This window comes from Phalangium opilio, unplaced genomic scaffold, assembly GCF_054372755.1.
Source record: "Phalangium opilio isolate 3A_F unplaced genomic scaffold, DU_Popi_V2 ptg000092l_1, whole genome shotgun sequence".
In the NCBI taxonomy this organism is placed as follows: domain Eukaryota; kingdom Metazoa; phylum Arthropoda; class Arachnida; order Opiliones; family Phalangiidae; genus Phalangium; species Phalangium opilio.
Window position 1 is genome coordinate 2,400,617 of NW_028324197.1, and position 15,642 is coordinate 2,416,258.

The following is a 15,642-nucleotide window of genomic DNA, read 5'->3' on the forward strand; positions in this document are numbered from 1 at the left end:
AATTAAAATAATAGAGCAAAAGTTCCGATGAGATAATTTAGTTAAATTAATGGAATATTCAGCATTCATGTCGCTTGAAAGCAAGGGTTCCGTGGCTTAGTGGTTAAAGCGCCTGTCTAGTAAACAGGAGATCATGAGTTCTATTCTCGTCGGAGCCTCGCTGTTATGTTACTTGAACTAGATTTCGTAGCTATATAATATTGAAAAATTAAAATAATAGGGCAAAAGTTCCGATGAGATAATTTAGTTAATTTACTGAAATATTCTGCATTCATATCGCTTCAAAGCAAGGGTTCCGAGGCTTAGTGATTAAAGCGCCTGTCTTGTAAACAGGAGGTCATGAGTTCGATTCTCGTCGGAGCCTCGCTGTTATATTACTTGAACTAGATTTCGTAGCTATTAAATTTTGAAAAATTGAAAATAATTGTTGATTTAGATATGCATATATGCAGACAATAGTGTAAAAGTTCCGATGAGATAATTTAGTTAATTTACTGAAATATTCAGAATTCAAATCACTTCAAAGCAAGGGCTCCGTGGCTTAGTGGTTTAAGCGCCTGTCTAGTAAACAGGAGATCATGAGTTCGATTCTCGTCGGAGCCTCGCTGTTATGTTACTTGAACTAGATTTCGTAGCTATATAATATTGAAAAATTAAAATAATAGGGCAAAAGTTTCGATGAGATAATTTAGTTTATTTACTGAAATATTCTGCATTCATATCGCTTCAAAGCAACGGCTCCGTGGCTTAGTGATAAAAGCGCCTGTCTTGTAAACAGGAGGTCATGAGTTCGATTCTCGTCGGAGCCTCGCTGTTATATTACTTGAACTAGATTTCGTAGCTATATAATATTGAAAAATTAAAATAATAGGGCAAAAGTTTCGATGAGATAATTTAGTTAAAGGAAAAGTTCAGGGTACCTAACATTAGGCCTCAAATTAACGGCCTCGTTTAGAAGATATCGAAATGATTGATAAAAAAAATTATAATTTCCCTAATTACGATTAAAATCCAATTAATTGACCCAAAAATTGAAGAGAGCAGCCGCGCCATTTTTTAAAGTCACGTGAAAAACTCGCACACACGCCGTTATTGGCCAAATGGCTAGCGAATAGGAAGGTTAGATTTCTCTACTGCAGACGACGATATTTATTGCTATATTCAAGGTTGACTTTCAGCATAGCCCACTCGATCACGCGCATCACGACGTAAGCTGCTCGCGCTATAGAAGCCCGTTCAATCGGCCAAAAAGTGCAACTTTTGGATTCTTGGCGAGAAATTCGAAGTCAGCGAAAACTAACATTAAGTTCTATGTGATGAGGAAGGCTTTTTGGCCAGATCCTCTGTCCTATTGATCGAAATGACCTGAAATTTCAATGAGACGTGTCTTTTGACGTGTTGTATTAATCTTAAAAGGATTCAAGCTTCTAGAGTGGATAGAGTTTTAAAAAAAAATTATTTTCATAGCCAATATGATGGGTTCAGTGCTAAGACTGAATATATATATTCAGATCTACTGGTCCAAATGTCCTGAAATCTTAATGAGAGGTGTGTTACGATCGTTTCTATTATATTAAAAAGGATTCAAGCTTTTAGAGTGGATAATTATTTCAATAAAATTAATTTCCACTGTCATAATTGTAAATTAAGAACTTAATGCACTATATCTTCGGATCTACTGGCCCAAATGTCCTGAAAATTTAATGAGAGGTGTGTTAAAATAATTTAACTTTCACTCCCTTTCCAAGATTGAACGTATTGCTTAAACATTACGCTAAAAATCTTAGCATTAAACAAAATTATAGGCCCTAAAGCCTAAAACACACCTATTTTGGGGAAGTTCAGAAGAACCCCTGTTTTTCTGCCAAAAGCACTTTATTATGTAAACGCAATCTTAGTTCAAAAATGTATTTACTGCAAATATCACATATTTTACAAAAACCAAAAATTAAGCATAGAAAAATCATGATTAAGAAACGAACTGAAAAGTGTTGGTGAAAAGTATCATAATACCAGTTGCAGTTGGTAAAAAACAAAGATTTAGTGGAGAGATAGTTTTAAATTATAATTAATTGTCAAAGAGGTCCAAGAAGAAAAAGCTTCCTCGCAACGATCCTATGCTTGTTCAAAGACATTCTGAAGCTTCTTGAGTGGTGCTTGATCTTAGTTTTGAAGCTTTGTTTTAGCATTTGTCAACTTTTCTTATTTTGACGATATACTTTATATTTTAATCGATTAATCTTTTAAATGCCCCGCCCAACAAGTAAGGATAACAATTAAAAATCGCCAAGGGTTTTCGAGACATCTGCCCCTTTGCATGTTTACAAATCATAGAAAATTGGTTCAAGAGGTCTATGATTTATAATCTATTAATCCCCAAAAGGCAAGTTTTGGACAAGTAGAATGGGGCTGGTTTTTTTATCGCGGTAAAAGGTTGTCAGTACTTAATTTACAATTGTGACATGGGATATTATTTTTTTTTTAAATATAATCGATTGTAACATACCTCTAATTTAATTTTCGGGACATTTGGGCCATTAGATCCAAAGATATAGTGCATTAAGTACTTAGTTTAAAATTATGACATTGGAACTAAATTTTTATTAAAATAATTATCCACTATTAAAGCTTGAATCCTTTTTAATATAATATAATAGATTGTAACACACCTCTCATTAAAATTTCAGTACATTTGGACCAGTAGATCTAAAGATATAATCAGTCTTAGCACTGAACCCATCATTTTGGCTATGAAAATAATTTTAAAAAAAAAACCTTTCCACTCTAGAAGCTTGAATCCCTTTTAGAATAATAAAACACGTCAAAAGACACGTCCAATTAAAATTTCAGGTCATCTCGATCAATAGGACAGAAGATCTGGCCAAAAAACCTACCTCATCCCATAGAACTTAATGTTAATTTTCGCTGACTTCGAATTTCTCGCCAAGAATCCAAAAGTTGCACTTTTTGGCCGATTGAACGGGCTTCTATAGCGCGAGCAGCTTACGTCGTGATGCGCGTGATCGAGAGGGCTATGCTGAAAGTCAACCTTGAATATAGCAATAAATATCGTCGTCTGCAGTAGAGGAATCTAACTTTCCTATTCGCTAGCCATTTGGCCAATAACGGCGTGTGTGCGAGTTTATCACGTGACTTTAAAAAATGGCGCGGCTGCTCTATTCAATTTTTGGGTCAATTAATTGGATTTTAATCGTAATTAGGGAAATTATAATTTTTTTATCAATCATTTCGATATCTTCTAAACGAGGCCGTTAATTTAAGGTCTAATGTTAGGTATCCTGAACTTTTCCTTTAAGTGGAATCGAGCAAATTCTTGTTTCGGCGTGAAATCATGTGATATGAATATATTTGATCCTTTTAATTGGTAAGCCTTTTTTAAGATCTCTCTTTTAGTATCAGCGTCTCCTACACTTAAAACTATCCTACGGATTTCACCACGTCTATATACTTGTGTGGGTCGTATTCTAGTTGCTATGCCCATTAATCCCTTAAAGATATCGTTCACGATATCTGCTAGCTGCTCTCTGGTTTCACCTGGTTTTTCAGGTATACCGGTTATAACTAAATTATTTCTTCGTTTGTCCAGTTCTATAAGTTCCTGCTTATGTTTTAGCTCATTAATCTCTTTGTTTTTTAATTCTAGCTTGTTGTTAATTTCAATTACAAAACTATCATAATCAAATCTTATATCATCTACCATTTCGCTTTGCTTTTCAAGTTTCTCTATTCTAGTTTCATGTTCATTAGCTTTTCTACATATCTTATCAATTTTTCCATTTGTCTCTTTCATCGCCGTTTTTATGTCATCAACCTTCAACGCTATAGTTTGTACTTCTGACCTAATCTTAGTCCCCATCTTATCTACATCAGTTTTTATCGTTGCCCTCATATCCTTCATTTCTCTAAGTATATCACTTAGTGAGGCTTCCATTTTAGTGTTTATTGTCAGTGAGCGCGGTCGTTTGGGTGGATATTGTTTGGTAGTACCAATACGAATTGAAATTAAGAAGAAATAAATCGTTATAACTACCTATGAATAGAAGAGAGCAGTTTGATTAGTTTGGTTCCTGTTTCCTTGGCTATCTGGCGATCTTCGGATTTCGTTAATCACAGTTTAAGTTCAAGATAAGCGATTTTTTGTTCGACGATAGTTTAGATGATGTTTTTTGTCAGTTTATTTTTACCGGTTTCGAAAGCGTTTTTATACGGTAGGCTAATTGTACGTTTCAATGTAATTTTTTATCTCGTTTCCACCGCTTGAGAGAACCGTACGCGTTATGTTCATAAAAAATGAGAATCGAGAGTCATTGAGTCTATAATGCCGTAAAAAAACCGAACACGTTCCGCAGTTCTGTAGATAATTACGTCTTTCTGTGTTACTTGAAATGATGGTGGCGTTTATTTCCGGCGGTGTTGCGGTACCTTTGTTGGGGTAGTCAGAGGAGACACATCCGATCCGTTCGATTATCCCTTTTGATCCGAAGTCCTGGCGTATAGTCGTGTCCGTAGCTGGTTTAAGCCGACATTCTTGATAGTAGCACGCCGCAAATTACTGTTGACTCTCCGCACTTAACGACATTTCAAGGAAGACTGTCTACTTGATTACGTGTGCCGGAAGTCGTGTCACCTTCTATCCACCTGATATCCCACTTTTGCCAGTCAGTAGAGATATATCTATGAATAGAAGAGAGCAGTTTGATTAGTTCGGTTCCTGTTTCCTTGGCTATCTGGCGATCTTCGGATTTCGTTAATCACAGTTTAAGTTCAAGATAAGCGATTTTTTGTTCGACGATAGTTTAGATGATGTTTTTTGTCAGTTTATTTTTACCGGTTTCGAAAGCGTTTTTATACGGTAGGCTAATTGTACGTTTCAATGTAATTTTTTATCTCGTTTCCACGGCTTGAGAGAACCGTACGCGTTATGTTCATAAAAAATGAGAATCGAGAGTCATTGAGTCTATAATGCCGTAAAAAAACCGAACACGTTCCGCAGTTCTGTAGATAATTACGTCTTTCTGTGTTACTTGAAATGATGGTGGCGTTTATTTCCGGCGGTGTTGCGGTACCTTTGTTGGGGTAGTCAGAGGAGACACATCCGATCCGTTTGATTATCCCTTTTGATCCGAAGTCCTGGCGTATAGTCGTGTCCGTAGCTGGTTTAAGCCGACATTCTTGATAGTAGCACGCCGCAAATTACTGTTGACTCTCCGCACTTAACCTTCATCTTTATAAAACAATAACAAAAAGAAGATATGTTTGCTTTTTTATATCTGGTGGAATTTAAAAGAGGAAACAAAAGTGAAAAAGCCAACGGCACGCAGTATTCCCAAGTACTGTATGCGCTCGACGCTGCTTAACTTCGGTGATCGGACGTGAACCGGTGTTTTCAGCGTGATATGGCCGTTGCCGAGAGTGCTAGTTAATAATTCGAATTTAAATTAAGTACTATATACTCATTAAAAGTGATTTCATCTCGATTGATCAATAAATAAAATTGAACCTCGATTTTTAATAACATTTTCAAAATCGACGTTTCTCGGCCAGAGAAGTACATTTTGAGAATTTTTTCACTGTTTTAAAATATAACCACTGAAACCATTATTTTTGTACTTTTTGCTTTAATTCAAGCAAATATAACGATATATATCCCAAAAACTGTTAAAATTCAATTTCCAATAAGAAATAGTTGTCACGGATTTTGTATCTTGAAGAAAAAAAACATGCGATTTTTTCGGTACACTTTTGAATGCATTTTTTTCTGGACAAATGTTTGACCGAATTCAAATTAATTACCTATAAAATACTCATTAAAAGTGATTTCATCTGGATTGATCAATAAATAAAAATGAACCTCGATTTTTAATAACATTTTCAAAATCGACGTTTCTCGGCCAGAGAAGTACATTTTGAGAATTTTTTCACTGTTTTAAAATATAACCACTGAAACCATTATTTTTGTACTTTTTGCTTTAATTCAAGCAAATATAACGATATATATCCCAAAAACTGTTAAAATTCAATTTCCAATAAGAAATAGTTGTCACGGATTTTGTATCTTGAAGAAAAAAAACATGCGATTTTTTCGGTACACTTTTGAATGCATTTTTTTCTGGACAAATGTTTGACCGAATTCAAATTAATTACCTATAAAATACTCATTAAAAGTGATTTCATCTGGATTGATCAATAAATAAAAATGAACCTCGATTTTAATAACATTTTCAAAATCGACGTTTCTCGACCAGAGAAAAACATTTTGAGAATTTTTTCACTATTTTAAAATATAACCATTGAAACCATTATTTTTGTACTTTTTGCTTTAATTCAAGCAAATATAACGATATTCATTCTAAAAACTGTTAAAATTCAATTTCCAATAAGAAATAGTTGTCACGGATTTTGTATCTTGAAGAAAAAAAACATGCGATTTTTTCGGTACACTTTTTAATGCATTTTTTTCTGGACAAATGTTTGACCGAATTCAAATAAATTACCTATAAAATACTTATTAAAAGTGATTTCATTTCGATTGATCAATAAATAAAAATGTACCTCGATTTTTAATAACATTTTCAAAATCGACGTTTCTCGGCCAGAGAAAAACATTTTGAGAATTTTTTCACTATTTTAAAATATAACCATTGAAACCATTATTTTTGTACTTTTTGCTTTAATTCAAGAAAGTATAACGATATTCATACAAAAAACTGTTAAAATTCAATTTCCAATAAGAAATCGTCACGGATTTTGTACCTTGAAGAAAAAAACATGCGATTTTTTCGGTACACTTTTTAATGAATTTTTTTCAGGACAATTTTTAACCGAATTCAGCTTATTTACCTATAAAATACTCATTAAAAGTGATTTCATATCGATTGATCAATAAATAAAAATGTACCTCGAGTTTTAATAACATTTTCAAAATCGACGTTTCTCGGCCAGAGAAGCACATTTTGAGAATTTTTTCACTATTTTAAAATATAACCATTGAAACCACTATTTTTGTACTTTTTGCTTTAATTCAAGCAAATATAACGATATTCATACAAAAAACTGTTAAAATTCAATTTCCAATAAGAAATCGTTGTCACGGATTTTGTATCTTGAAGAAAAAAACATGCGATTTTTTCGGTACACTTTTTAAGGAATTTTTTTCTGGACAAATTTTTGACCGAATTCAGCTTAATTACCTATAAAATACTCATTAAAAGTGATTTCATCTCGATTGATCAATAAATAAAAATGAACCTCGATTTTTAATAACATTTTCAAAATCGACGTCTCTCGGCCAGAGAAGCACATTTTGAGAATTTTTTCACTATTTTAAAATATAACCATTGAAACCATTATTTTTGTTCTTTTTGCTTTAATTCAAGCAAATATAACGATATATATCCAAAAAACTGTTAAAATTCAATTTCCAATAAGAAATCTTTGTCACGGATTTTGTATCTTGAAGAAAAAAACATGCGATTTTTTCGGTACACTTTTGAATGCATTTTTTTCTGGACAAATGTTTGACCGAATTCAAATTAATTACCTATAAAATACTCCTTAAAAGTGATTTCATTTCGATTGATCAATAAATAAAAATGAACCTCGATTTTTAATAACATTTTCAAAATCGACGTTTCTCGGCCAGAGAAAAACATTTTGAGAATTTTATCACTATTTTAAAATATAACCACTGAATCCATTATTTTTGTACTTTTTGCTTTAATTCAAGCAAATATAACGATATTCATCCAAAAAACTGTTAAAATTCAATTTCCAATAAGAAATCGTTGTCACGGATTTTGTATCTTGAAGAAAAAAACATGCGATTTTTTCGGTACACTTTTTAATGAATTTTTTTCTGGACAAATTTTTGACCGAATTCAGCTTAATTCCCTATAAAATACTCCTTAAAAGTGATTTCATTTCGATTGATCAATAAATAAAAATGAACCTCGATTTTTAATAACATTTTCAAAATCGACGTTTCTCGGCCAGAGAAAAACATTTTGAGAATTTTATCACTATTTTAAAATATAACCACTGAATCCATTATTTTTGTACTTTTTGCTTTAATTCAAGCAAATATAACGATATTCATCCAAAAAACTGTTAAAATTCAATTTCCAATAAGAAATCGTTGTCACGGATTTTGTATCTTGAAGAAAAAAACATGCGATTTTTTCGGTACACTTTTTAATGAATTTTTTTCTGGACAAATTTTTGACCGAATTCAGCTTAATTCCCTATAAAACACTCATTAAAGTGATTTCATCTCGATTGAACAATAATTAAAAATGTACCTCGATTTTTAATAACATTTTCAAAATCGACGTTTCACGGCCAAAGAAGCATATTTTGAGTATTTCTTCACTATTTTCAAATATATTCACTGAAACCATTATTTTTATACTTTTTGCTTTAATTCAAGCAATGTAACGATATTCATTCAAAAAACTGTTAAAATTCAATTTTCAATAAGAAATCGTATTCAGGGATTTTGTGTCTTGAAGAAGGAAAACATGCGATTTTTTCGGTACTTTTTTGAATGCATTTTTTTCTGGAGAAATGTTTGACCGAATTCAGCTTAATTCCCTATAAAACACTCATTAAAAGTGATTTCATCTCGATTGAAGAATAAATAAAAATGTACCTCGATTTTTAATAACATTCTCAAAATCGACGTAACTCGGCCTGAGAAAAACATTTTGAGTATTTGTTCACTATTTTCAAATATAACCACTGAAACCATTACTTTTATAATTTTTGCGTTAATTCAAGCAAATGTAACGATATTCATTCAATAAACTGTTAAAATTCAATTTTAAATAAGAAATCGTTGTCACGGATTTTGTATCTTGAAGAAAAAAAACATGCGATTTTTTCGGTACACTTTTGAATGCATTTTTTTCTGGACAAATGTTTGACCGAATTCAAATTAATTACCTATAAAATACTCCTTAAAAGTGATTTCATTTCGATTGATCAATAAATAAAAATGAACCTCGATTTTTAATAACATTTTCAAAATCGACGTTTCACGGCCAAAGAAGCATATTTTGAGTATTTCTTCACTATTTTCAAATATATTCACTGAAACCATTATTTTTATACTTTTTGCTTTAATTCAAGCAATGTAACGATATTCATTCAAAAAACTGTTAAAATTCAATTTTCAATAAGAAATCGTATTCACGGATTTTGTGTCTTGAAGAAGGAAAACATGCGATTTTTTCGGTACTTTTTTGAATGCATTTTTTTCTGGAGAAATGTTTGACCGAATTCAGCTTAATTCCCTATAAAACACTCATTAAAAGTGATTTCATCTCGATTGAAGAATAAATAAAAATGTACCTCGATTTTTAATAACATTCTCAAAATCGACGTAACTCGGCCTGAGAAAAACATTTTGAGTATTTGTTCACTATTTTCAAATATAACCACTGAAACCATTACTTTTATAATTTTTGCGTTAATTCAAGCAAATGTAACGATATTCATTCAATAAACTGTTAAAATTCAATTTTAAATAAGAAATCGTTGTCACGGATTTTGTATCTTGAAGAAAAAAAACATGCGATTTTTTCGGTACACTTTTGAATGCATTTTTTTCTGGACAAATGTTTGACCGAATTCAAATTAATTACCTATAAAATACTCCTTAAAAGTGATTTCATTTCGATTGATCAATAAATAAAAATGAACCTCGATTTTTAATAACATTTTCAAAATCGACGTTTCACGGCCAAAGAAGCATATTTTGAGTATTTCTTCACTATTTTCAAATATATTCACTGAAACCATTATTTTTATACTTTTTGCTTTAATTCAAGCAATGTAACGATATTCATTCAAAAAACTGTTAAAATTCAATTTTCAATAAGAAATCGTATTCACGGATTTTGTGTCTTGAAGAAGGAAAACATGCGATTTTTTCGGTACTTTTTTGAATGCATTTTTTTCTGGAGAAATGTTTGACCGAATTCAGCTTAATTCCCTATAAAACACTCATTAAAAGTGATTTCATCTCGATTGAAGAATAAATAAAAATGTACCTCGATTTTTAATAACATTCTCAAAATCGACGTAACTCGGTCTGAGAAAAACATTTTGAGTATTTGTTCACTATTTTCAAATATAACCACTGAAACCATTACTTTTATAATTTTTCCGTTAATTCAAGCAAATGAAACGATATTCATTCAATAAACTGTTAAAATTCAATTTTAAATAAGAAATCGTTGTCACGGATTTTGTATCTTGAAGAAAAAAAACATGCGATTTTTTCGGTACACTTTTGAATGCATTTTTTTCTGGAGAAATGTTTGACCGAATTCAAATAAATTACCTATAAAATACTCATTAAAAGTGATTTCATCTCGATTGATCAATAAATAAAAATGAACCTCGATTTTTAATAACATTTTCAAAATCGACGTCTCTCGGCCAGAGAAGCACATTTTGAGAATTTTTTCACTATTTTCAAATATAACCAATGAAACCATTTTTTTTGTACTTTTTGCTTTAATTCAAGCAAATATAACGATATTCATCCAAAAAAATGTTAAAATTCAATTTCCAATAAGAAATCGTTGTCACGGATTTTGTATCTTGAAGAAAAAAACAAGCGATTTTTTCGGTACACTTTTGAATGCATTTTTTTCTGGACAAATTTTTGACCGAATTCAGCTTTATTACCTATAAAATACTCATTAAAAGTGATTTCATCTCGATTGATCAATAAAAAAAATTGAACCTCGATTATTAATAACATTTTCAAAATCGACGTTTCTCGGCCAGAGAAGCACATTTTGAGAATTTTTTCACTATTTTAAAATATAACCATTGAAACCACTATTTTTGTACTTTTTGCTTTAATTCAAGCAAATATAACGATATTCATACAAAAAACTGTTAAAATTCAATTTCCAATAAGAAATAGTTGTCACGGATTTTGTATCTTGAAGGAAAAAAAAATGCAATTTTTTCGGTACACTTTTTAATGCATTTATTTCTGCACAAATGTTTGACCGAATTCAGCTTATTTACCTATAAAATACTCATTAAAAGTGATTTCATATCGATTGATCAAAAAATAAAAATGTACCTCGAGTTTTAATAACATTTTCAAAATCGATGTTTCTCGGCCAGAGAAGCACATTTTGAGAATTTTTTCACTGTTTTAAAATATAACCAATGAAACCATTATTTTTGTACTTTTTGCATTAATTCAAGCAAATATAACGATATTCATCCAAAAAACTGTTAAAATTCAATTTCCAATAAGAAATAGTTGTCACGGATTTTGTATCTTGAAGAAAAAAAACATGCGATTTTTTCGGTACACTTTTGAATGCATTTTTTTCTGGACAAATGTTTGACCGAATTCAAATTAATTACCTATAAAATACTCCTTAAAAGTGATTTCATTTCGATTGATCAATAAATAAAAATGAACCTCGATTTTTAATAACATTTTCAAAATCGACGTTTCTCGGCCAGAGAAAAACATTTTGAGAATTTTTTCACTATTTTAAAATATAACCATTGAAACCATTATTTTTGTTCTTTTTGCTTTAATTCAAGACAATATAACGATATATATCCAAAAAACTGTTAAAATTCAATTTCCAATAAGAAATAGTTGTCACGGATTTTGTATCTTGAAGAAAAAAAACATGCGATTTTTTCGGTACACTTTTGAATGCATTTTTTCGGTACACTTTTGAATGCATTTTTTTCTGGACAAATGTTTGACCGAATTCAAATTAATTACCTATAAAATACTCATTAAAAGTGATTTCATTTCGATTGATCAATAAATAAAAATGAACCTCGATTTTTAATAACATTTTCAAAATCGACGTTTCTCGGCCAGAGAAAAACATTTTGAGAATTTTTTCACTATTTTCAAATATAACCATTGAAAACATTATTTTTGTACTTTCAATTCAATTCAATTCAAAATGTTTATTTTATTTGCATTACAGATACAGTATACCACGGGGCTAAGTCACATTGTGACTTGTAAGCCCCGTGCCTATCTGTTTAATTTAATATAACAATTTTAATTTAATCAAATAAAAATAGATTTAACAATGGTGTCTTATAATAAATAATGTTAAAGATTCATGAAAAAACTTAATGTATATATGTTATATCCACTTGAAATTAAACAATGGCATGGTATAACATAAAAAATTTAACAATGGGTTATGCCAAAGGTGGCTTTATAAAAACAAATTAAATAAAAAAGTAAAGGTTTTGTTATTTTTTTCCAATATTAGTGATTTTATAGTCTTTTTAAATCTAAATAAATTCGGTTTGGCTTGAATTTCTGGTGATATTGTGTTATATAGTTTTATTCCCGAATAAAAGATAGACGTGAATTTTTTTGAAGTGTTACATTTAGGTAAATCTAATAGATCTAATGATCTTGTATGTCTATTTTTCTGGTTTATCTTTACTAGGCTATTTTCACGCTTAATGTTTGTGTGTATGAAAGATAAGCTATTATACTGTATACTCTCTTGTATGTTTAGAATTTTTGCCCTAGTAAAGTACTCTTGGGTATGGTCTCTAAATGATAAGTTATATATTGATCTAATTGCCCTTTTTTGTAGGATATGTATCCTGTTTTGATTAGCTTTTGTTGTGTTGCCCCAGAATTGTATTCCATAAGATAGCACCGAATTAAATAATGCGTGGTATATTTCAATTAGAATATTTCTGGGTACCATTTTACTACAATGGTAAAGTAATCCATTCACTCGGGCTAATTTTGAGCTAATTATATTAACATGGCTGTCCCAGGTCAGGTGTTTATCAAAGTATAGGCCTAGATATTTGTATTTATCTACTATTAGTTCAAGCAAATATAACGATATATATCCAAAAAACTGTTAAAATTCAATTTCCAATAAGAAATAGTTGTCACGGATTTTGTATCTTGAAGAAAAAAAACATGCGATTTTTTCGGTACACTTTTTAATGCATTTATTTCTGGACAAATGTTTGACCGAATTCAAATAAATTACCTATAAAATACTCATTAAAAGTGATTTCATCTCGATTGATCAATAAATAAAAATGAACCTCGATTTTTAATAACATTTTCAAAATCGACGTTTCTCGGCCAGAGAAAAACATTTTGAGAATTTTTTCGCTATTTTAAAATATAACCATTGAAACCATTATTTTTGTTCTTTTTGCTATAATTCAAGACAATATAACGATATATATCCAAAAAACTGTTAAAATTCAATTTCCAATAAGAAATAGTTGTCACGGATTTTGTATCTTGAAGAAAAAAAACATGCGATTTTTTCGGTACACTTTTGAATGCATTTTTTCGGTACACTTTTGAATGCATTTTTTTCTGGACAAATGTTTGACCGAATTCAAATTAATTACCTATAAAATACTCATTAAAAGTGATTTCATTTCGATTGATCAATAAATAAAAATGAACCTCGATTTTTAATAACATTTTCAAAATCGACGTTTCTCGGCCAGAGAAAAACATTTTGAGAATTTTTTCACTATTTTCAAATATAACCATTGAAAACATTATTTTCGTACTTTTTGCTTTAGTTCAAGCAAATATAACGATATATATCCAAAAAACTGTTAAAATTCAATTTCCAATAAGAAATAGTTGTCACGGATTTTGTATCTTGAAGAAAAAAAACATGCAATTTTTTCGGTACACTTTTTAATGCATTTATTTCTGGACAAATGTTTGACCGAATTCAAATAAATTACCTATAAAATACTCATTAAAAGTGATTTCATCTCGATTGATCAATAAATAAAAATGAACCTCGATTTTTAATAACATTTTCAAAATCGACGTCTCTCGGCCAGAGAAGCACATTTTGAGAATTTTTTCACTATTTTCAAATATAACCACTGAAACCATTTTTTTTGTTCTTTTTGCTTTAATTCAAGCAAATATAACGATATTCATCCAAAAAACTGTTAAAATTCAATTTCCAATAACAAATCGTTGTCACGGATTTTGTATCTTGAAGAAAAAAACAAGCGATTTTTTCGGTACACTTTTGAATGCATTTTTTTCTGGACAAATTTTTGACCGAATTCAGCTTTATTACCTATAAAATACTCATTAAAAGTGATTTCATCTCGATTGATCAATAAATAAAATTGAACCTCGATTTTTAATAACATTTTCAAAATCGACGTTTCTCGGCCAGAGAAGCACATTTTGAGAATTTTTTCACTATTTTAAAATATAACCATTGAAACCACTATTTTTGTACTTTTTGCTTTAATTCAAGCAAATATAACGATATTCATACAAAAAACTGTTAAAATTCAATTTCCAATAAGAAATAGTGGTCACGGATTTTGTATCTTGAAGGAAAAAAAACATGCAATTTTTTCGGTACACTTTTTAATGCATTTATTTCTGCACAAATGTTTGACCGAATTCAGCTTATTTACCTATAAAATACTCATTAAAAGTGATTTCATATCGATTGATCAAAAAATAAAAATGTACCTCGAGTTTTAATAACATTTTCAAAATCGATGTTTCTCGGCCAGAGAAGCACATTTTGAGAATTTTTTCACTATTTTAAAATATAACCATTGAAACCATTATTTTTGTTCTTTTTGCTTTAATTCAAGCAAATATAACGATATATATCCAAAAAACTGTTAAAATTCAATTTCCAATAAGAAATAGTTGTCACGGATTTTGTATCTTGAAGAAAAAAACATGCGATTTTTTCGGTACACTTTTGAATGCATTTTTTTCTGGACAAATGTTTGACCGAATTCAAATTAATTACCTATAAAATACTCATTAAAAGTGATTTCATTTCGATTGATCAATAAATAAAAATGAACCTCGATTTTTAATAACATTTTCAAAATCGACGTTTCTCGGCCAGTGAAAAACATTTTGAGAATTTTTTCACTATTTTCAAATATAACCATTGAAAACATTATTTTCGTACTTTTTGCTTTAGTTCAAGCAAATATAACGATATATATCCAAAAAACTGTTAAAATTCAATTTCCAATAAGAAATAGTTGTCACGGATTTTGTATCTTGAAGAAAAAAAACATGCGATTTTTTCGGTACACTTTTTAATGCATTTATTTCTGGACAAATGTTTGACCGAATTCAAATAAATTACCTATAAAATACTCATTAAAAGTGGTTTCATCTCGATTGATAAATAAATAAAAATGAACCTCGATTTTTAATAACATTTTCAAAATCGACGTCTCTCGGCCAGAGAAGCACATTTTGAGAATTTTTTCACTATTTTCAAATATAACCACTGAAACCATTTTTTTGTACTTTTTGCTTTAATTCAAGCAAATATAACGATATTCATCCAAAAAACTGTTAAAATTCAATTTCCAATAAGAAATCGTTGTCACGGATTTTGTATCTTGAAGAAAAAAACAAGCGATTTTTTCGGTACACTTTTGAATGCATTTTTTTCTGGACAAATTTTTGACCGAATTCAGCTTTATTACCTATAAAATACTCATTAAAAGTGATTTCATCTCGATTGATCAATAAATAAAATTGAACCTCGATTTTTAATAACATTTTCAAAATCGACGTTTCTCGGCCAGAGAAGCACA

At 30.0% G+C, this 15,642-nt stretch overlaps 2 non-coding genes and 1 pseudogene across 2 annotated transcripts; 2 read left to right on the plus strand and 1 right to left on the minus strand.

Moving 5' to 3' along the window:
- The first annotated feature begins 530 nt into the window (after nt 1-530).
- TRNAT-AGU (transfer RNA threonine (anticodon AGU)) lies at nt 531-603 on the plus strand. The gene has a single exon. It is a non-coding gene; the product is annotated as a tRNA-Thr (tRNA).
- Nucleotides 604-736: 133 nt separating this feature from the next.
- TRNAT-UGU (transfer RNA threonine (anticodon UGU)) lies at nt 737-809 on the plus strand. The gene has a single exon. It is a non-coding gene; the product is annotated as a tRNA-Thr (tRNA).
- Nucleotides 810-5,326: 4,517 nt separating this feature from the next.
- On the minus strand, nt 5,327-5,429 carry LOC149641911 (5S ribosomal RNA; annotated as a pseudogene).
- Nucleotides 5,430-15,642: the final 10,213 nt, after the last annotated feature.